This window comes from Eleutherodactylus coqui, chromosome 3 (assembly GCF_035609145.1).
Source record: "Eleutherodactylus coqui strain aEleCoq1 chromosome 3, aEleCoq1.hap1, whole genome shotgun sequence".
Classification (NCBI taxonomy): Eukaryota; Metazoa; Chordata; class Amphibia; order Anura; family Eleutherodactylidae; genus Eleutherodactylus; species Eleutherodactylus coqui.
In genome coordinates this window covers 35,737,467-35,747,820 of record NC_089839.1, presented here as the reverse complement: position 1 = coordinate 35,747,820, position 10,354 = coordinate 35,737,467, and positions in this window count along the sequence as shown.

Below are 10,354 nucleotides of genomic sequence, written 5' to 3'. Positions count from 1 at the left end.
GGTTCCTCCTCATGGCAGACGCACTTATAAATAGACATGAGGGTGGTGTGGCATGAGGGCAGCTGAAGGCTGGGCAGGGACAGTTTGGTGTGCGCTGTGGACACTGGGTCGTGCGGGGGGGGGGGGGGGGGTTGGGCAGCATGTACGCCAGGAGAAGTGGCAGCGGAGTGTCATGCAGAGAGTGATTGTGCTTTGTTGGAGGTAGTGTGGTGCTTAGCTAAGGTATGCATTGCTAATGAGGGCTTTTCAGAAGTAAAAATTGTTGGGAGGGGGGGCCCACTCTTGCCGCTATTGTGGCTTAATAGTGGGACCTGGGAACTTGAGATGCAGCCCAACATGTAGCCCCTCGCCTGCCCTATCCGTTGCTGTGTCGTTCCCATCACTTTCTTGAATTGCCCAGATTTTCACAAATGGAAACCTTAGCGAGCATCGGCGATATACAAAAATGCTCGGGTCGCCCATTGACTTCAATGGGGTTCGTTACTCGAAACGAACCCTCGAGCATCGTGAAAATTTTGTCCCGAGTAACGAGCACCCGAGCATTTTGGTGCTCGCTCATCTCTAGTGACGTGCTAATAATACATGATCCATTCTACAGATAGGGGTGTCCAAATACTTTTGGTAGGGTAATGTAGAGTCAAATCACATTCCGTGTTAAGCTGCACCTCCCAAAATAACACCCATTTTGCCTTGGGCAGTATTTCTTGGTGGGAAAGTTGACAACCCTTTCCTAAGTCTAAGCAAATGTTTGTGCATAGCGTTTTTCATGCAAAAATGCATTACATTGCTTCTTTGAAATTCCGAACATCCGATGCTTGTTTCACATGTGTCGGAGGATCGGCAAGTGTTTCCCATTGACTTTAATGGGAAAGATCGAGTTGCACTCGCGTGCACAGAGCACGTCATGCGGTGTGTTTGACTGTCCCAATTAAAAGCAATAGGCGATGCGTCCCAAGGGACACAAAAAAATAGAACGTGCAGTGAATTTTTACCTTGCAGTATCACTGTGAGGGAAAAATTTGTTCTAAGTGCTAGGGCAACAGAAATGAAGGTTGTGAGTTCAATCACCGCTTGGTTCGGGTAGCCGGCTCAAAACTTGTTTGAGATTCACGCTCGAGTGAATGTAGTTTAACGCAGTGTTTTAGAATATACCGATCAGCCATAATATTAAAATAAAACCATCTGTCTAATATTGCGTAAGTCCCCATTGTGCTATTGAAGCAGCTGTAACCATCCAGGCATGGACTTTGGAAGGTTTCCTGTGGTATCCGATACTAAGACCTTAGCAAAAGATTCTTTCAGTTTGGTAAGTTGCGAGATGGATTGAGATCTGAGGAATTTGGAGGCCAAGTTGACACCTTGAACTTTTTGTCATGTTCCTAAAACCACTCCTGGACAATTTTTGCATTGCAGCGGGGGAAATGCCATATGGGAATACCTCTACCACAAAGATTCTACTTGGTCTGTAGTATTTATTTAGGTAGGTGGTACATATCAAACTAACATCCACATGAATGCCAGGTCTCAAGGTTTCCCAGCAGAACATTTCCCGGAGCATCATGCTGCCTCCACCGAAGTGTGCTCTTTCATTGGTCATCTTGGTGCTATTCCCTTACCTTTGGTAAAAAGAAAATCTAATCTATCAGACCAGACCACCTTCTTGCATTGTTGCATGGTCCTGTTCTGATCTTCAGGTTAATGATCCACGGGCACCTATGACCCTGTCACCAGTTCACCGTTTTTTGTTGGACCGATTTTGGTAGGTACTACCTTGAAGCACCCTACATAACCTGTCATTTTGGAGTTGCTCTGACCCAGTTATTTTGACATCGCCATTAAATCCTTGTCAGTCACTCATATGTTTACTCTTGCCCATTTTTCCTGTTTCTAACACATCAACTTCAAGAACTGACCCTTCACTTGCTGCCTAATTTATTATCCTACCAAAAGTAATTGGACATCAGAACAAGAATCCAAAGTAGCATGTATTTCCATATGTTAATACTTAGTGGGGCTCCTTTGGCACTAATGACATTGGATACTCTACGTCAGTGGTCCCCAACCTTTTTGGCACCAGGGACCGGCTTCAAGCAAGACCATTTTTACAAGGCCCGGCAGGGTTGGGCGGGACATGGGCGGGGCTTTGGTTATAGGGGGCGGGGTTATGAAGGGGGTTGGAGTTTAGTGCATTCTTATTTAGTTATGACATTAGAATGTCCTGGCAGTACACACATAGGGTAGTGTATAATCCCCCCCCCCCCCCCAGAACACACATAGGGCAGCATATAATTTATCTCCCCCCCCCCCAGTAATAGACAGCCCCCATCCCTCAGTAATAGACAGCCCCCACCTCTCAGTAATTAGCAGCCCCTCCCCCTGTAATAAGCAGGTCCCCCCCCCCCAGTAATAAGCAGGTCCCCTCCCAGTAATAAGCAGGTCCCCCCCCAGTAATAGGCAGCGCCCCACCCCCAGTAATAGGCAGCGCCCCCCCCAAGTAATAGGCAGCGCCCCCCCCCCCCAAGTAATAGGCAGCCTCCCCAGTAATAGGCAGCCCCTTCCCCTGTAATAAGTAGTCCCCACCCCAGTAATAAGCAGCCCCCCCCAGTAAGCAATCCCCCCAGTAATACGCAGGTCCCCCCAGTAATAACCAGCCCCCACAGTAATAAGCAACCCCATTCCCCTGTAATAAGAACACCCCCCCCCAGTAATAAGCAGGTTCCCCCCAGTAATAAGCAGGCCCCCCCCCAGTAATAGGCAGCCCCTTCCCCTGTAATAAGTAGCCCCCCCCCCAGTAATAAGCAGCCCCCCCAGTAAGCAACCCCTCCAGTAATAAGCAGGTCCCCCCCCCAGTAATAGGCAGCCCCCCCGTAATAGGCAGCCCCCCAGTAATAGGCAGCCCCTTCCCCTGTAATAAGTAGCCCCCCCCCAGGAATAACCAGCCCCCCCCCCCAGTAATAAGCAGGTCCCCTCCCAGTAATAAGCAGGTCCCCCCCCAGTAATAGGCAGCGCCCCACCCCCAGTAATAGGCAGCGCCCCCCCCAAGTAATAGGCAGCGCCCCCCCCCCCAAGTAATAGGCAGCCTCCCCAGTAATAGGCAGCCCCTTCCCCTGTAATAAGTAGTCCCCACCCCAGTAATAAGCAGCCCCCCCCAGTAAGCAATCCCCCCAGTAATACGCAGGTCCCCCCCAGTAATAACCAGCCCCCACAGTAATAAGCAACCCCATTCCCCTGTAATAAGAACACCCCCCCCCCCCAGTAATAAGCAGGTTCCCCCCAGTAATAAGCAGGCCCCCCCCCCAGTAATAGGCAGCCCCTTCCCCTGCAATAAGTAGCCCCCCCCCCCAGTAATAAGCAGCCCCCCCAGTAAGCAACCCCTCCAGTAATAAGCAGGTCCCCCCCCCAGTAATAGGCAGCCCCCCAGTAATAGGCAGCCCCCCCGTAATAGGCAGCCCCCCAGTAATAGGCAGCCCCTTCCCCTGTAATAAGTAGCCCCCCCCAGGAATAACCAGCCCCCCCCCCAGTAATAAGCAGCCCCTTCCCCTGTAATAAGTAGCCCTCCCCCCAGTAATAAGCACACCCCCTCCCCCCTCCCCAGTAAGCAACCCCCAGTAATAAGCAGGTCCCCCCTGTAATAAGCAGGTCCCCCAGTAGTAAGTACCCCCCCCCCCCAGTAATAGGCAGCCCCTTCCCCTGTAATAAGTAGCCCCCACCCCCCAGTAATAACCAGCCCCCCAGTAATAGGCAGCCCCTTCCCCTGTAATAAGTAGCCCCCAGTAATAACCAGCCCTCCCAGTAATTGGCAGCCCCTTCCCCTGTAATAAGTAGCCCCCCAACCCATAGACTTACCTCCTCCCTGCTGTCGCTCTCTGTCTGCTTGCCCTGACGTCAGCCCGGAACGCTTCCTCCCCGAGTCCTCTCCTGCGGAACTAATGAGCAGGGGACTCGGGGAAGAGTATCCTGGCTGCACAGACGTCAGTGTGCGCCGGGATCAGCGCGATTACCAGCGGGGAGCTGCGGCGCCCTCGCTGGTAATCGCTTCGGTGGTCAGCGGCGTCGGCACGCCGCGGGCCACATAGCACAAGGCAGCGGGCCGGATTCGGCCCGCGGGCCTTGTGTTTAGAGTAAAAGTTCCCGGCGGTGCCGCGGACCGGCGCTAAGCACCCAACGGCCCGGCCCCGGGCCGCGGCCCGGCGGTTGGGGACCCCTGCTCTACGTGATATACCTCAGCTGGTATTTCCCTCCATTCATCCTACAAACATTTGGCAAAGAAGATGCATTGCACCGTCTACAATGGTGCAAAGAGCATCGCCGTTGGACAGTTGAGCAATAGAAGAACATTCTATGGTGTGGTGAATCACACTACTTTATCTTCAAATCAGATGGAGGTACCTGGGTATGGAGGAGACTGGGGAACACCTTTTGCCTAAGTGTGTTGTGCCAACAGTTAAGTACAGTGGAGGTCCTGCTATGGTCTGGGGATGTTTTACATGGCATGATCGCGGACTATTAGTTGTCGTGACAAGACCCATGAACACGGAGGGGTACCTTGACATTCTAGACAATAATGTGCTGCCGACAATGTGGTAATACTCTGGGAATGGTCGGCCATACTTCCAACAAGACAACGCGCCTTGTCACTAATCAAACACTGTTTTACATTGGTTTGAGGATATGGATGTTCCATGATTGGACTGTATACACAGAGTCCGACCTGAACCTACTGAACATCTTTGAGACAAACTGGAATGTTGGGTCAGGAAATATGAACAGTGCCATCTTCTTTGAGAGAACTCGCCAGACATTTGCAGGATGAATGGAGGGAAATACCAGCTTAAGTGCATCAGATGTTAGTAGAAAGTATGCCACGGAGCGTATCCAATGTCATTAGGGCCAAAGGAGCCCCATTAAGTATTAACATATGGAAATAAATATCACTTTTGATTCTTGCTCAGGAGTCCAATTACTTTTGGTAGGATAGTATATATTCCACCTCTGGGTGCCATTGTCACAAAGATCATTAATGTTATTCACTTCATCCATCAGTGATTTTAATTTTATGGTTGATCGGTGTGTATATATCTGTTATTTGTGTGATGAGACAGACTTAAAATAATTTAGCGACCTTCTATGTCCAGCGGTTTGTGTGAACTAAATTAATACTAAAGGGTAATTGCAAGGGCATGAGTATATATGTATACTCTACAATGACCTCCTTGTGTACGATGCTCTGCCGTCTCTAATCTCTACTTCTGTGCTGGAAAAGTCTCACGGTGGAATAGTTTAAGATAATATTGCATATAGCAGCCGCTTCCTGTTTACTAAACTGCTGAGGAGGATGTACAATGCTTGGAGGTGGTAGAAGTCACGATGACAGCTTCTTGCAGACTTTCCATCAGCCGCAACCGACGATCTCCCTCTACCAATTAATGCCGCCTCTGTGGTAATATCAATGTCAACTGTCCAGAAAAGTAAAGGGTGCAACTCCAATGTACCTCAAAATTCCCATTTTACATCCTGTATCTGAAGGGGTGTCATGTCTTCTTAAGGAGAGCACCCAAAAAGTGTGTAAAGACACCTAGCGGGTGGGTCAGAGGATGGCATAGTCACTCCCAAAGGATAGCACCCAAAAGAGGTGTGGGGACACCTAGAAGGTGAGTGAGGAGACTTATAAGGCTATGCAAGCTTCTCTGGGTAATATATGCAAATAAGGAAGATGGAGCAACACCTCTGCAGCGCCACCTATTGGATGGCAGCATTCCTTCAATTCCTTCATCACAGCCCGGGTCAGAGATTGGCTGCTGCAGTCTTGTGGATGCATGGTACATCAGCGCTGCAGGGACTATTGGAGTGATGGGGGATTTAACCGGTGAATTCATTTTTTTCACACCACATTCACGGACAATCCCATTAATGATTCTACTCAAGATTCCAAAACAGAGTTTGCCTTCCCTTTTAGAAACAGTGTGTCATGTCTGTCCAGGTCTGTCAACCTAATGGTGACAAAATATAGAGAGCTCAACGCCAAGACAGACTGGACGGCATGTTCATGAGAGACATATAGTGTTGCCTTGGTGTTGTAGCTCAACCCCAAGTGTATCTAGTTAAGATGTAATACCAGATATAGCCAATAGACAGAAGTGATGCTGTTTCCTGGCCAACTTCTTTGAGCTTATGTCCACACTTGTATTAAGATAACAAGCAAGGACACAAAATAAGTTTGCAAATGAAAGAACTTGGACAGAACTCAAACCCATTAAAGTGAATGCAGTTATTCACATTTGCATTTTTTTCATGGGCTAATGGTCCATGTTAAAAAAAATCACAGCATGTCCTGTTTCGGTGTGTTTTCAGGCACCAAAATCACCCGTTAAAGTCAATGGATGCAAAGAAAATTTAATGCTCTCACATAACAGACCCCCAAATAGTTGCCCAGTAGTAATACAGACCCTACAATAGTTGCCCCAGTAGTAATAGTGGGTATTATTGTATCTTGACACCACCAGGAAGTCCTGATGGAGACAAGAGTGAAAGCTGGGTGACGCCCCCTCAACCTAATTGGCTGTAGATAAGGCTCCCCTGCAGGTCCCGGCAGGCCACTATAATTGTCATGTCCTGCCTGCCATCCCAGATAGCACTCCTCACTGCTGCCGTCAGTGTCCCAGGTGATCACTTTCGTTACTGATATTGCTGTTTCTTGTCCAGCCCTTTGCCTCTGCTGCTGCTCGTTATACCCGCTGGCAGGCCAGTATACTTATGCAGTCCTGCCTCCTAGCCTCTCTCCAAGGCTCCCCGGCCTCCCTGCAGTCCTGCCTCCCGGCTCCTCTCCAAGGCTCCCCGCTGATGCTCCTATGTCTTACCCGGCGGCTCTACCGTCCCACCTGCACTCCTTCTAGCTGGCCCACTGTCGGCGGTCCAGATCCTGAGGGCAGGCAGCAGAGACAGCCGGTGGTCACCACATCTGAATGCTCGCAGCGTCCGTGCAGCTGGTCATGCAGTGTGGGAGAGAGACGCCGCTCCCCACATGTCAGTGCAGCTGAGCGCCGGTGGCGCGCGCACACTGGTGAGACCCACAGCATTGGGGGAGGACAGTATTGGGAGCTGCGGCGGGGTGTATGCCTAGCATTTTGGCTGCACACACTGCTGTGATCCGCTGCATGGGGGAGGACAGTATTGCAAGCGCCGCCAATGTGTATGACTATTATTGTATCTTGAGCCGCTCACCCAATCCGGAGCTAGGGGTGTAACAGGGGCATTCCTGCATGGAAGCCCTGTCAAACCGCTCATTTCTGGTGGCATCAAGATAGAATAATACCGTAATCGTGACCCCCAACAGTTGCCTCAGTAGTAATAGTTACCTCCAACAGTTGTCCCAGCAGTAATAGTGACCCCCAATAGTTGCTTCAGCAGTACTAGTGACCCCTAATAGTTGCCCCAGTAGTAATAGTGACCCCTAATAGTTGCCCCAGTAGTAATAGTGACCCCCAATAGTTGCCCCAGCAGTAATAGTGACCCTCTATAGTTGCCCCAGCACTAATAGTAACCACCTATAGTTGCCTCAGCACTAAAAGTGACCCCCAATAGTTGCCCCAGCAGTCATAGTGACCCCCAATAGTTGCCCCAGCAGTAATAGTGACCCCCAATAGTTGCCCCAGCAGTCATATTGACCCCCAATAGTTGTCCCAGCAGTCATAGTGAACCCCAATAGTTGCCCCAGCAGTAATAGTGACCCTCTATAGTTGCCCCAGCACTAATAGTAACCCACAATAGCTGCTCTAGCAGTAGTAGTGACCCCAAATAGTTGCCCCAGTACTAATAGTGACACCACCACCCCCCGCCCGTCCGTCCCGCCCCCGTGGCAGGACTAGTAATAGTGACCACCAATACTGCCCCCAGTAGTAACAGTGTCCCCCCACTTACCCTTCCGTCGGCTGGTGGATGCTGCTGTGGATCGGCTTTGGCTCCGGACTGTCAGCGAGAGCAGAAAGACAACGCTGAAGCTGCGACCATGACATCAATGGACTGCATATGCGCGGCAGGTCAGACGCGTGTTCACGAGCAGCCAACAAGCACTACTGCGCCTGCACGAAAAAAGAAGAAGACCAAAGGCAGAATTTGTCGTAACCAAGGATGCCGGAATCGGAAACTCGGGGGGGGGGGGGGGGGGGGGGGGTACTGGTTCAGGTATCTTCTGCCTTTATAAATGGCAGCACATTCTGGCTGATTTCAGAAGTTCATGGATTGCTGGTGATTATTCATAAAAAGTCGTGGTTATATAATGTAAAATGATAACAAATCAATGTCATGGATGCTATGACTACGGAAGACTAACTGCAGGAGATGGAACAGGGTTGGGCAACTATTTTTGCTCAGCTTTTCTGAACTAAAGTTTCCTTTAAGTATTACACAACAATTGCTAAATTCATCATCATATGATCCCCTAGTAGTGTATGACATCTTATGTGCAGCCCTACAAATGTTTGATTACCATTATGAAGTCTGACCGGTCAGTTTAAGGGTGGCAGTTTATGGAAAAAGCACATGTTTTTTTTACACTTTTTTCAGTCAAATGTTATCTGTGGGTCAACAAGGAATTATGAAACACTCAATAGTAGATCAGCAGGGTCTGACACTTGGCACCCCCACCAATCAGCTGTTTCCCACAGCTGTTGTATGCCGAACTAGCACACTGTGCAGCAGCCCAGAATGGTACTGCAGGCTCAGTGACATTAAGTCTAAAAGAGATGAGCCTGCAATACCATTTAGGCCACTACATGTTATACGGAGCTGTGTGGTAACTCAGTAGCTCCAGTGAACAGCTGATTGGCGGTGGTGCTGTGTGTCGGACCTTCTGTCATCAATAGATAAAGCATATTATAACAAGTTTCCTAAAATACATCAGGTTTTCCTTACTCTCTCAATTGTGCTGTTTGCAGCCTGTTTCATGTCTGTAAGTTCTGGTTTTCAGGTTGTCTTCCCGATTTTTCTATTCTTCTGCTGTTTGCAATCCGCTTTTAGGGAGAAGACGTGTTACGTCCCCTTCTTTCCGTAAACTGCAAATGGGATTCGTGGACAGGCATAAAACATGACTGGCAAATACTCAAAACACGAACCAGACATTTATATGCATAGCCAGATTAAATAACTATAGAATGTATGAGATATTGGTTTGTGTTCTGGCCAAGACACTTAAGCCCGTGAGCCCATGTCACAGGTCCTCGTCTCGCGGGTGCCTACTCTAACGAGACAACATCCTCAAGAAACTTGTCTGCAAGCGGGGTGATCGGCCCAATCAGGACGGCCTCGCGCTGGAACCTATGGACCTAACTACCCAGGGTAGAAAATGAACCAAAGCAAGACAGGACAGTTCACAGCAGCACACGAGAGATCGCGTGCAACACAAAACAGGACTGTTCATACCTAATGTCTAGCCCCCAGGACAGACACCAAACATGACACTGCTCACACCTATGCAAACATAACAGGCATGCAAGTTACCCAAACCCTAGAGTGAAGGGATGCCAGCTTCCTTTTGCAGAGGGACATATATATATATATATATACATATACATATATATATATAGTGGGGGGAAAAGTATTTAGTCAGATACCAATTGTACAAGTTCTCCCACTTAAAAAGATGAGAGACCTGTAATTGACATCATAGGTAGACCTCAACTATGAGAGACAACATGAGAAAACACATCCAGAAAATCACACTGTCTGATTTTTAACGAATTTATTTGCAAATTATTTACAATTTGTATCTGACTAAATACTTTTTTCCCCACTGTATCTGCAGCAGACCAGTGGAGATTGGCTGGCAGGAGAAATTCATACCTAGTCAGCACAATTATTCCACACCTGTAAAGGTGTGCTCCTGGAAAGCTGTAGAACAACAGATCCCAGCAGTACAACCTAACAACATGTAACAAGACAAGCATTCTGCCAGTAGTTTACTGTCCTGACTTCCTTGCCCTTACTTCCCATGCTGCATTGCACTGTCTCTGGTCCAATCAGCAGGGAGGCAGTATCTGGCCAAATGGTTAGTAAACCCACTATAATGTGTATGTAATATGTGCACATATAGCATATTGGTGTTTTCTGTGTGTAACAGCAGGAATAGCAGAGACTGTGGAGATCATTATCACAGTGTCTGCATATCTGTCAGCCTGCAGCTTTGGAGTCCACTGGAGCTTTCTGTGTAGATAGCCCCTTACTGTGTTGCTGTGGAAATGCCCATGTATCCTTGTTACTACAGAACCTAATGACAGAGAGTCGATTGCAGGGAAGCTGGAAGGGCGACCCCTAGTGTCAGCCACTTCAAAAGTGATTTACAGTGGTAAAGCAACAACGT